Raw genomic sequence first — 11,803 nt, 5'->3', positions numbered from 1 at the left:
CCAGGCTAGAGTACAGTGGTATCATCATAGCTCACTGCAACCTCAAACTCCTGGGCTCAAGCTATCCTCCTGCCTCATCCTCTCTAGGAGCAGGGACTACAGGTGTGTGCCACCACGCCCAGCCAAAAACAGTAACATTTTATGCATGGATTCTCATTAAAAAGAGGAAAGAAAATTTGGAATATGCTCACCTAGTTAAGAAACACTCTGGAAATAAAAATTAAAATATACCTAATATATGTATACATACACACACACACACATATGTATATAAAAGGAGCTATTTCTTAGGTGTGGGAGACATACAGGGACCCCAGTTTTTTTGTTTGTTTTGTTTTGAGACAGAGTCTCACTTTGTTGCCCAGGCTAGAGGGCAGTGGCATCATCATAAGCTCACTGCAACCTCAAACTCCTAGGCTCAAGGGATCCTCCTCCTCAGCCTCCTGAGTAGCTGGGACTACAGGTGTGCACTACCATGCCCGGCTAATTTTTCTTATTTTTGTAGAGACAGGGTCTTGCCATGTTGCTCAAGCTGGTCCCAAACTCCTCGCTTCAAGCAGTCCTCCTGCCTCAGCCTCCCAAAGTGTTAGGATTACAGGTGTGAGCCATTGCACCCAGCCAGGACCTCAATTTTGTAACGGTGGCTTTTCCTTTTTAGGATGCAAGAGGCAGATGCCTTCTGTAGGGCTTTTTGGTGGGCAGGAGAAACTTCCCTCTATTTTCTTATCTGAAATCTTGAATATACTGCATTCTTGTTTAATTAGGTTAGTTTATTTGGCAAGTTACCCCTTTTTTATTTCTTTCTCATATAGTTTAAGATCATTGATTTTTAGATTCTTTGCATAAATATGTTCATATCTATGACTTTTGGTAAATTTGTAATAATTGTATATGCCAATAACCAAATTTCTTAGAAAATTTTACTTAATATTTAAATATCAAGGGACAGTTCTGAAAATATAATTATATTTTAATAGAAAGTAAATTATTTGATTATGTAATATTTACTTTTTAATGTTAACAAGTAATTTTATATTTCCTTTTCTTCTAGACAATAAACACTAAGAAGGAACTATTTCTGACTGACTACTTGTGGAATTATTTAGTCTGAACATCAGTCATAAAGCTTGCAATTTATATTTATGCCTTGCCTTTGTCAGACTCAGTTAAAGTAATACATTAACTTTCAATATGCAAAAATCATCATATCTGTAGTAATTAAAACTTTTATATAGCCATGAGGTTAACAGACAAGGAGTGTATGTTCGTGACTGAGAATGTAATGTTAACATGACCAAGAAAGCAACCAGCATTATGTGACTCCTGCTTTGCTCTCATGTTTTTATTCAAGGAGAAAGGACTACATAATGAAATAGGTGAAACAAAAACATGATTGAGAGTACTGGAGTTCAATATGATGACGGAGACATTTGTCTCTAAACTCAGATAAATTATATTTCTAAAAATACTTGATTTGTAATTGCAAAAGAGAGTGCCAGAGAGAAAAAAATTAATCCATCTTATTATGTACCAGGCCCTTTAATGCAATACTTTATAGCCTTTGCACCTAGTAAGTATGTGAAATGCTTTTTGTATTAAATAAGGCAGTTCTGTGGCCAGGCACAGTGGCTGACGCCTGTCATCACAGCACAGACCAAGGTGGGAGGATCACTTAAGCCCAAGAGTTTAAGCTCAGCTTGGGCAATATAGTGAGACCCCATCTCTACAAAAAATAAGAAAAAATAGCTGGATATGGGTACACATCTGTGGTCCCAACTACTTGCGATGCTGAAGCAGAATTGCTTGAGCCCAGGAGCTGGAGCCTGCAGTTAGCTGTGATCCCGCCACTGCCCTCCAGCCTGGGCAACATAGTGAGACCCTGTCCCTACAAAAAAAATTTTAAGATTAGCTGGGCATGGTGGCACACATCTGTAATGCCAGCTACTTGGGAGGTTGAGGCAGTGGGATCATTCGAGCCCAGGAGTTTGAGGCTGCAGTGGTCTGTGATCGTGCCAGTGCACTCCAGCCTGGGTGACAGAGTGAGACCCTGTCTTAAATAATAAAAATGTTGGGATTCACCTATGCTCTTTGTCTTTGGTTCTCTTTTATTCTAAGACTACATAAAGTCCCCGAGCAATCTCATACACTCCCACAGCTAAACTTAACTATGGACTTCCATTTCTATCCATGAAGGAGGAGTTTGGTACTGGATTTGACATCCTGCTGTAAACAACTAAAATACTGGACAAAATATATCAACGAACTCTGGACAATTGCCAGTATAGGGCTGTAATCACTGCAAGATCTCCCTGTTATTTAAGTTAATCTTCCTAAATAACAAAAGTAAGCAACTCAATTTCCTATTTCTAAAATTCCTTTCCCTATTACCTACAATGGGATTAACACGGCCTGCATGATCTGACACCACTCTGTCAGCCTCATCTATCACTTTCCACGACAATATTTATGTATTGGTTCCTGTCACACTGGACTCTTGTTTCTCAGGTTCTGGGCCTCTTGTAAAACTCCATGCCTTTTCATTTGCTGTGCCTTCCGCCTGAAATGTCTTTCTACCTCCGCTTCATCAGCAGGAAGTGGACAACCTAAAAACTTGTTTAAAACACTCAGAACAGAGTTTGTGTTTGGATGCTGAACAATAGTTCTGGAAATGGATAGTGGCGATGGTTGCACAACAGTGTGCGTATATTCTTAATGCCACTGAATTGTACACTTAAAGATAAATGGTAAGTTTTATGTTGTATATATTTTACCACAATAAATTTTTAAATTGTAAACTTTATATTTTTAAGACACCCAGAAATGTTAACTAAAATACTACAAGCATCTGATAAATTCGTAGCTAAGTGCACAAAAGAGGATGAAAAACCATTCTGGTAATCACATGAGTGGAAGCTGTAGCTCCCCTGGCTGGGGCACTGTGGGGCATGCCAGCCAGGGAAGGAGAGTTGATAGTCAAACCTGCATGGAGTCAGAGGTGAACTGAAAACCCATATAAAGCCAGAGCCCAAATAGGAGTATACCTTTGTTTGAAGTGTATACTAGAAAATAGTCTGCCAGTATGTTGTCCAAATACCTATAAGAAGAAAAATCAACTTTAGAAAGTGGTCCCTGGGGTATGCTCAGAGCAGGGGGCCTGAAGAGTGGCTCCTCTGTTTACAACACACCCAACAGGAATCTGGGGTCATTGTGACAAAGGGTGGCACAGAACTTGGGGCCTCCCTACAAACAAATGCCCTACACTTGAGGAAAACAGAGAAAAAGAGTAGTTCTTGAGAGATTGGCCAGGGACTCAGAGGGAGGAACAGAGGGCTGAATAAATAGAGCACAAGGGAGTTTTAGGGACTGGAAACTATTCTGTATGATACTGTAATGATGGTTACATGCCATTATACATTTGTTAAAGCCCAACACTCAGAAACAAAACAAAACACTAATAAATAATCCATAGGTCAAATAGGAAGTATTAAGAGAAATAAAATACATTAAGCAGAATGAAAATGAAAAAAAAAATTTTTTTCCAAGCCATATGTTTCTTCCCTAATATCTTCCTCTATTTCAATTCATCTTTTTTCTCTCTAATGTCTAAACTAACTCGGTCAGCCTCTGCAAAGTATGGCATTTGTTTAACTTACTGGGTGGCAGAACAATGTGGTCTCTTAAGACAAATTAAGAAAAAAGGTCCACCAGTCCAGGCAATTTCTTGGAGGGAAGTTGGCAAATCACAAATCAAAAGAACATCTAGAAACCCATCCTATATAATAATAGAAGGCAGATCTGTAACTAAAGCAAGTTATAAGTTGATGGACTCACTATGAACAATTTGGCTACATCTGGTAGAATTAGGGAAAGTGTGGAGGGAGAGCTCACATGTGTTAGAAATCCCAGTACATCAAAGACTCTTAGCTTGAACTCTCCAAGTGGAGCTAGGAAACATCTGCCAAAAACATCTGCCACTCCCCCCCCAAAATTCAGAAGAAGCTCTGTTTCCCTAAATGTGCCTGTTACTTTGAAGGTAGAAATTCCAAAGGCAGAATCCCTTTTTTTGTGGGTTTTTAAAATTTTTTAATTGTCAAAAATTGTATATATCTCTTGTGCTTACCGTCTTTGGTAGCAAAAAAAAAAATGTATGTAGCACGTGCAACATTATGTTTTGAAATATGTACATGCACACAGGCTGAGCGCTGTGGCTCATGCCCATAATCCCAGCACTTTGGGAGTCCTAGGTGGGAGGATCACTTGAGGCCAGGAGTTCAAGGCCAGCCTGGGCAACACAGCAAGGCCCCATCTCTACAAAAAATACAAAAATTATCCTGGCATGGTGGTGCACACCTGTAGTCCCAACTACTCAGAGGCTGAGGCAGGAGGATCACTTGAGCCCAGGAGTTGGAGGTTGCAGTGAGCTGTGCACCACTGCACTCTAGCCTAGGTGACAGAGTGAAACATTGCCTCAAAAAATAAAAATAAATACATAGAAATGAAAGATTCTGACCTATGGCCAAAAAAAAGGATAGTTAAAATGAGAACAAGGGTTTAAGAATCTTTTAGTAAATGTCAAATACTTCATTTATTCCTATTTTATAGAAAATAATGGGCTTCATTCTTCAAATTTGAGTAAGAAAGTGTGGTTCCACATAGCCAAGGCAAACTCCTGGCTTTGGAATGAGCTTTCGTAGGGCAAAGATTGTCATAGGACCTGGCCAACTACAAAAGCATTCGTTTTTCAACATCTTTTATGTAATCCAGTTAAAGCTTGTTCTCTGGTCCTCTTCTATGGTGTTCTTCAGGGTCACCTGGGGCTTAGAGACCTAATCGCAAAAAATAAAACTTTAAAATTATTTGAAGGAAATATAGGAAAATATTTTAAAATCAGGGTAGGAAAGGATGTCTCCTCTCTTTTTATTATGAAATTTTTTTGACATACAAAATTAGATAGAATACTAGAATGACTCCCCCACCCCTGTACCCATCACCCAGCTTTGACAATTATCAGCCGATGGCCAGTCTTGCTTTTGCCCTTACCCACTCTTTCCCCATGTTATTTTGAAGAAAATTCGGCTTATCACACTATTTCATCTGTAAACATTTCAATATGTATCTCTACCAGAAAAGGGACCACAATACCATTATTACTCTAAAACACTTAAATACTAATGCTTTGATCTTGTCAAATATTTAGTCACTATTCAAATAGGAAAGATTTCTTGAAAGAGGAGAAAGGGAAGAAAGGGAGGGAGGGGAAGGAAAAAAGAAGCAGAACCCATAAAGGAATAACTTGACAAATTCTACCGCATAATTTTCGTTTAGCTTCTTGGCTTAGGAGATGTAGGGTCTCCCGAATCCTCCACCTATAAAGTCTATAAAACTGTACTTTTGTCTCTGTGTATTCTTTTATTTCCATATTCTATTATTTTCTATTATTTCCTTATCTTTAAATCATTTCTGTCTCAATATTATAGGGGGCATCTCTATAAAACAATATTTCTATGGAGCAACAAGGGGACACCATAAACAAAATGAAAAGACAGTCCAGAGAACAGGAGAAGATATTTGCAACATATAGACAAGGGTTGGTATACAGAATGTATAAAGAACTGCTATAAATAAGGAAAAGAAAAATGATCCTACAGAAAATGTCTGTAAAGTATATGAACTGTCATAGTTAAGAATGTTCAATCTCACTGGTAAAGTGAAAATTAAAATCATGGCAAAATACCCGTTCACACAGTTAAACCGGCAAAAATTAGAGTCGTATATTAGTGTTGGCAAGAATGTGATCAGTGGGGGACTCATACACCACTGGTGGGAGTATAAACTGGTACAAACACTCTGGAGAGTAATTTGGTATTTCTAGTGAAGCTGACCCAGTAAATCTGTTTCTAGAGAAACCCCAGGATCTATATAGATGGAGATATGTCCAAAGATATTCACTGAGGCATTGCTTACAGTAATAAAAAACTGAAATATCCCAAATGTCCATAAGCAGGAAATGGATAAGTTGTGGTAAATTTGCACAGTGAAAATACTACATGGCAATTATGAATTAACTAAATTTAAAAAGTGAATGTGGATGAATCTTATTTATTTATTTGAAACAGGATCTCACTATGTTGTCCAGGCTGGCCTTGAACACCATGGCCTCAAGCAATCCATTCCACCCACCTCAGCCTCCCAGGTAACTGGGATTAGAGGCATGTACCACTGTGCCCAGCTTGGACGAATTTTAAAGAGTTAGGCACACGCCTGTAGTGAAATAAACAACTTAACATTACACCTGAAGGAACTAGAAAAAGAAGAGCAAAGGAAGCCCAAACTTAGCTGTTGGAAGGAAATAACAAAAGCAAAGCAGAAATAATTAAAAGAGACCAGAAAGCCCGGCGCTGTGGCTCACACCTGTAATCCTAGCACTTTGGGAAGCCAAGGTGAGAGGATTGCTTGAACCCAGGAGTTGCAGATCAGCCTGAGCAACATAGCAAGACCCCAGTCTCTATAAAAAATAGAAAATATTAGACAGGTATGGTGGTGCACACCTGTATAGTCCCAGCTACTCAGGAGGCTGAGGCAGAAGGATCACTTGAACCCAGGAGTTTGAGGTTACAGTGAGCTATGATGAGCAACAGAGCAAGACCCTGTCTCAAAAAAATAAATGAGATTCAAAAAACAATAGAAAAGATAAAAGTTTAAAAAACCTTTAGCTAAACTAACAAAAAGAAGACTCAAACAAAATTAGAAATGAAAGAGCAGACATTACAACTGACACCACAGAAATAGAAAGGATCATAAGAGACCACTATGAACAATTGTATACCAACAAATTGGATAACCTAAAAGAAATAAATGAATTTCTAGAAACATACAATGTACCAAGACTGCACCAGGAAGAAATAGAAAATCTGAACAGATGAATAAAGAGTAAGGAGATTAAATCAGTGATGTCTCCCATCAAAGAAAAGTCCAGGACCTGATGGCTTCACTGCTGAATTCTACCGAATGTTTAAAGAACTAATATCAATTTTTCTCAAACTTCCCAAAAACTGCAGAAGAGGTCCAAGAGGGCTAGTGGCCCTCTAACCATCAAGTCTGTGACACAAGCCAAAAGAAGAAAGGGCAGACAGAACACACTCACCAGCTGAGTCAGCTCCTTTTCAGCAGCCTTCTAGAAAGTTCTCCAATTGGTAGAATTGGTCACAAGGCCACGTCTCTTACCAGAGAAGCTGGAATCTGGGGGCATGATCTCCAAATAAAATGGAGACTGATGTTCTTTCACTAAAGGAGAGGGGCAGAATGGGCAGTGGTGGCACCGGCAATCTCTGCTATAATGGTCACGCCCATTTGAGAGGATAAAAATGTCAAGCAACTTGAAAAGGAGGCATTGTGGGAATACTGTCCTATCCTTTCCAACTTTAAGTGAGCCCAGAGTCACCAGAGTAGTGGGTCCTTCCCCTCCCCACTCTTTAGACAGTTTGTGGAATGAGGAACAATTTAAAAACCACTTAAACCACCTCTGCTTTGATTCTTGATTGGTGTCTAACTGGCCTTGGGGCAAAATTATCTGTAAGGGAGGAAAATATTACAGCTCTTAATTAGAGTTTTGAAATTCAAACCTAAGATATTGTGATAATTGAACAAGTAAGTTAAAGCAAAATCGCTGTAGGTAAAATGTCTAGATTTTTAAAATATCTTACTAGAAAAGATTAAGGCCTCCATGACATTCTCCCCATTTCAAACCTTTTCATAGGTTTTAAACCTGTAACACTTGGAACAAAACCCCAAATCCTTAACAGTAGAGGCTCCCAAATCTCGGCTCAAGTTGCCCTTAGCGTCTCAGTAATCTTTTCAAAGCACTCTCAGGCCAAAAGAAATATTCATGACCTAACAACTTGGCCCCTATTCAGCACTGCATAACTTCTTAAACCTTCGAATTGTATTAGACAAAGCCATCTTCATTTCCTACCCCACGCTGATTTTCCCGTGGGGGTTGCTTTTTAACACATCAAGGGCGAAAAAATACATCGAAAGGAACAGAGCACGATTTGGAAGTGTAAACCACCTCGAGATTGTAGTTCCCGTGGTGTCCGACAGATAGCGCTGTGTTTCCCTTAAAATTTAAAGATATAGAAGGCGCCCTCTGAGTTTGCTGGGGCACCCCGGGGAGCCTCAAAATACAGTTTGGATCATGGTTTATAAAGCCTTGCATTAACTGGCTCCTGACTATTTCTTCAGCATCATCTGGAAGCTTTCCTTCTTATCCACCACACGCTAGTTCTACTGTCCTTTTATTTTCCCAAAAGAGCCAACCTCCTTAGCTCGGAATCTTTCTTTTGTCATGCTTTGCCTTTGTTGCCAGGACCCTTCAACTGGAGAAAACTTTACTTCCCCTAGTCTATACCAGGGACCCCAGTTACTTTCTCATTAGACTATGTCTGTTTCATTCACCATCTACTTCCAGTGTCTAGCACAGTTTCTGGCACTGTATAGTAAGAACTCAATACCTTTTTTAAAAAAATGTTTCTATTGACATATTTATTAAGAAATTAGGCCCGGCGCGGTGGCTCACGCCTGTAATCCTAGTACTCTGGGAGGCTGAGGTGGGTGGATTGCTCAAGGTGAGGAGTTCAAGACCAGCCTGAGCAAGAGTGAGACCCCCGTCTCTGCTAAAAATAGAAAGAAATTATCTGGCCAACTAAATATATATAAGAGAAAATAAGCTGGGCATGGTGGCGCATGCCTGTAGTCCCAGCCACTCGGGAGGCTGAGGCAGTAGGATCGCTTAAGCCCAGGAGTTTGAGGTTGCTGTGAGCTAGGCTGACGCCATGGCACTCACTCTAGCCCGGGCAACAGAGCGAGACTCTGTCAAAAAAAAAAAAAAAAATGTGTGGGTGTGATTATTAAATGGGCCAGCCACTTCGGAAAACAGTTTGACAGCTCTCCAAAATGTTAAACATACCCCATGACCTAGTAATTCCACTCATAGGTTTATACCTAAAAGAAATGAAAATATATATTCATACAAAAATCTGTACATGAATGCTCATGGCAGCATTATTCATAGTAGCCAAAAAGGCAAACAATTCAAATGTCTATCGACTGATGAATGGAAAAAGAAATGTGGTATTTCCATGTAACAGAAAAAGGAATAAAGTACTGATACATGCTACAGCCTGGATGAACCTTGAAAATGTTAAACTAAGTGAAAGAAGCCAGTCACAAAGACCAAATATTATACAATTCCATTCATATGAAATGTCCAGAACAGGGAAATATACTAGAGATAGATTAATGGTTGCCAAGGGCTGAAGGGAAGAGAGAATGTGGAGTGGCTGCTCTTTTGGGGGTGATAAAAATGTTATAAAATTAGATGGTCCTGATGGTTACACGACTGTGAATATACTAAAAAACTTTGGTACACTTAAAAGGGTACATTTCTTGGTCTGAAGATATTTCAATATAGCTATTATTTTAAAAACACATTTGAGAACTCTTGTCTCCTTCATCACATGCAGAATAAAGTTCTGACTGTAGGATTGCCTACAAGGCTCATAGACCTACTACTTCCTACCACTCCTTCTTTATTCCCTACCATGCCTCAAGGCTCCGGCAAACTACTTGGAATTTCTTATGTTTTACTGATGAGCTGTAGCTTTGTACATTTGGTTCCCTTGCTTTGAATGCCCTTCTTCTATCTGCCTAATTAACTTCCACTTGTCCCTTAAGACCCAACTCACTCCAGACCGAGCTTGTGGCCCTCCTTTGTGTGCACAAGATATCCTGTGCATACGCCATTGTACCATGCATGGGATTGTTTCATAAACGTTGGCTTCCTTGCTGTGGATTCCCACGGGACTTTCTTCAAGACAGGGACTATGTTGTATTTATCTTTCCATTACCAGCTCCCAATGGAGGTACTTGTTAAATGGAATGAATGAATGAAATGAATAAACTCTTCATTCTTGAATTTGTTTTTTGATCGCTCTCCTAGTCTTACTCAAGTCTGTTAACATTTAGTTTTCAGATGTTACATTTTTCATATATGATTTTCCATCTATGGTTTTATGATATACAGCTTTTGTAGTAAAGTAAACTAAACAAAGATTGCCATCTTAGATAAATTACTAGCAAGTTTCTTTTCTCAGGTGCTACTTATATTTTAGGCAACTGGTTGCTACTTACTATCACAATTCAGTTACTATCAAGGCACTATTAATTAACGTTGTGTTTGAGGTGTTACAAATAAGCAGTGAGTGCATCTGATAAATTGTATCTGTGAGTTAATAAATTGAAGCTTGTATGTATTTATGCCATTGAAGCTGGTATTTGTAGAGTTTGAGACCATTTTGAACCACATTTTACTACTTGTTGCATTTCACTACTTCTACCTCTTCATGACCTCTTCATGTGACACAAACTGCTAAGTTCCTTTATTGTGAGCTCACACTCCTAAATTAGAAAAGAACTAGAAATGAGACATATAAGACCCAAATCAAGTTTTATGGATCAGAGAGTGAGTCACAGAGATCAGACTCCAACACATACCTCCCACTGTGTTTATTTTCTAGTTCTAAGTTCAAACTTGGATTTAGAAAAATACATGACTTGCCTCCTCATCAGTCTTTTAGCTCAGGCGTGGGTTAGGAAGGATATGTCAGAGTTAAGAAGGTATGTGGGTAGAAAGGTACATTGTGAAGTGGTGAGTGTCTTTGTGCTTACACTTGTCTTTGTCAGGAAGTGGCCGTGGGAGCTGAGAGTGTGATGTCTCTTGACAGGGAGTGGGGCTTGAACAGAATTTTTCTGCCTAATCTTCCAAATTCATTATTTTAGATAGGTCTTGAAAAATGATTTTCAAACTTTTACATGCCACAGAACCTCCATCTAGATCGTTTCTTGGGGGAATATATATATTAGTGGGTATTCACTTCAGTTTTCTAAGGACTCTTGTGTAAACAAACTCTAGCTGAGCCTTCAGAATTGGTGAGCACTGCGACTGCTCCATGCTATTGCCAGTGAGTTGGTAAAATCGGAGCTTTCATCTTCACTCTCCACCGGTGGTAACAATAGCCCCAGGGTTCCCATTTCTGTGCTAGACAGGAGCATTACGTACATTATCTCACTTGATCCTCTCCATAATCCCGAGAGGGAGGGGTAATATAATCCCTATTTTACACATGAGGAAACTGAGCCTTAGAGTTAAATCAATGGCCTGAGATTGTACCACTACTAGTGTCAGAGCTGAGACTCCATTCAGAGGTTACTCTCACTTAGTCCCTAATAGTTGTTCATTGCTGCCATCCATGGGTGGTCCAGTCAATGGATAATAGTTTAGATGTGTGTTCTAGTACAACATTGTTCAAGGACCCTTATGTCCTACCTGTTAATTGTTTGCTTGAGCTTGAAATTGCTCAAGGAACAGATGAGGTGTGGTAGTCAGATATGGGCCCCCCAAAGATGTTCCTGTCCTAAGCCCCAGAACCTGTGAATGTTACCTTACATGCCAAACGATGTAATTAAGGATTTTGAGAGAGGGGAAATTATTCTAAACTACCACGTGGAGTTCAAAATAATTGTAATGGTCCTTATAAGTGAAAGAGGGAGGCGGGGTCAGAGGGGATGTGATAACTGAAGCAGAGGTGGGAGTGGTGCGATTGCAGGTGGGGGGCAGCCTCTAGAAGCTGGAAAAGGCAAAGAAACAGATTCTCCCCCTACAGCCTCCCAAAACAATGAAGCTTTGCTGGCACCCCTTGATTTTAGCCCCATAAGACTTACTTCTGACTTCTGACTCCAGAACTGT

The 11,803-nt window shown here is 39.6% G+C and overlaps 1 non-coding gene across 1 annotated transcript; it reads left to right on the top strand.

Annotated features, from left to right (window-relative positions):
• The first annotated feature begins 3,131 nt into the window (after positions 1 to 3,131).
• LOC138381214 (small nucleolar RNA SNORA11) lies at positions 3,132 to 3,263 on the top strand. Its single transcript, XR_011233125.1, has one exon. It is a non-coding gene; the product is annotated as a small nucleolar RNA SNORA11 (small nucleolar RNA).
• Positions 3,264 to 11,803: the final 8,540 nt, after the last annotated feature.

The sequence above is a fragment of the Eulemur rufifrons genome, chromosome 2, assembly GCF_041146395.1.
Source record: "Eulemur rufifrons isolate Redbay chromosome 2, OSU_ERuf_1, whole genome shotgun sequence".
NCBI lineage: Eukaryota > Metazoa > Chordata > Mammalia > Primates > Lemuridae > Eulemur > Eulemur rufifrons.
Note: the sequence above shows the minus strand (reverse complement) of the source record. Positions and strands in the feature narration are given on the sequence as shown.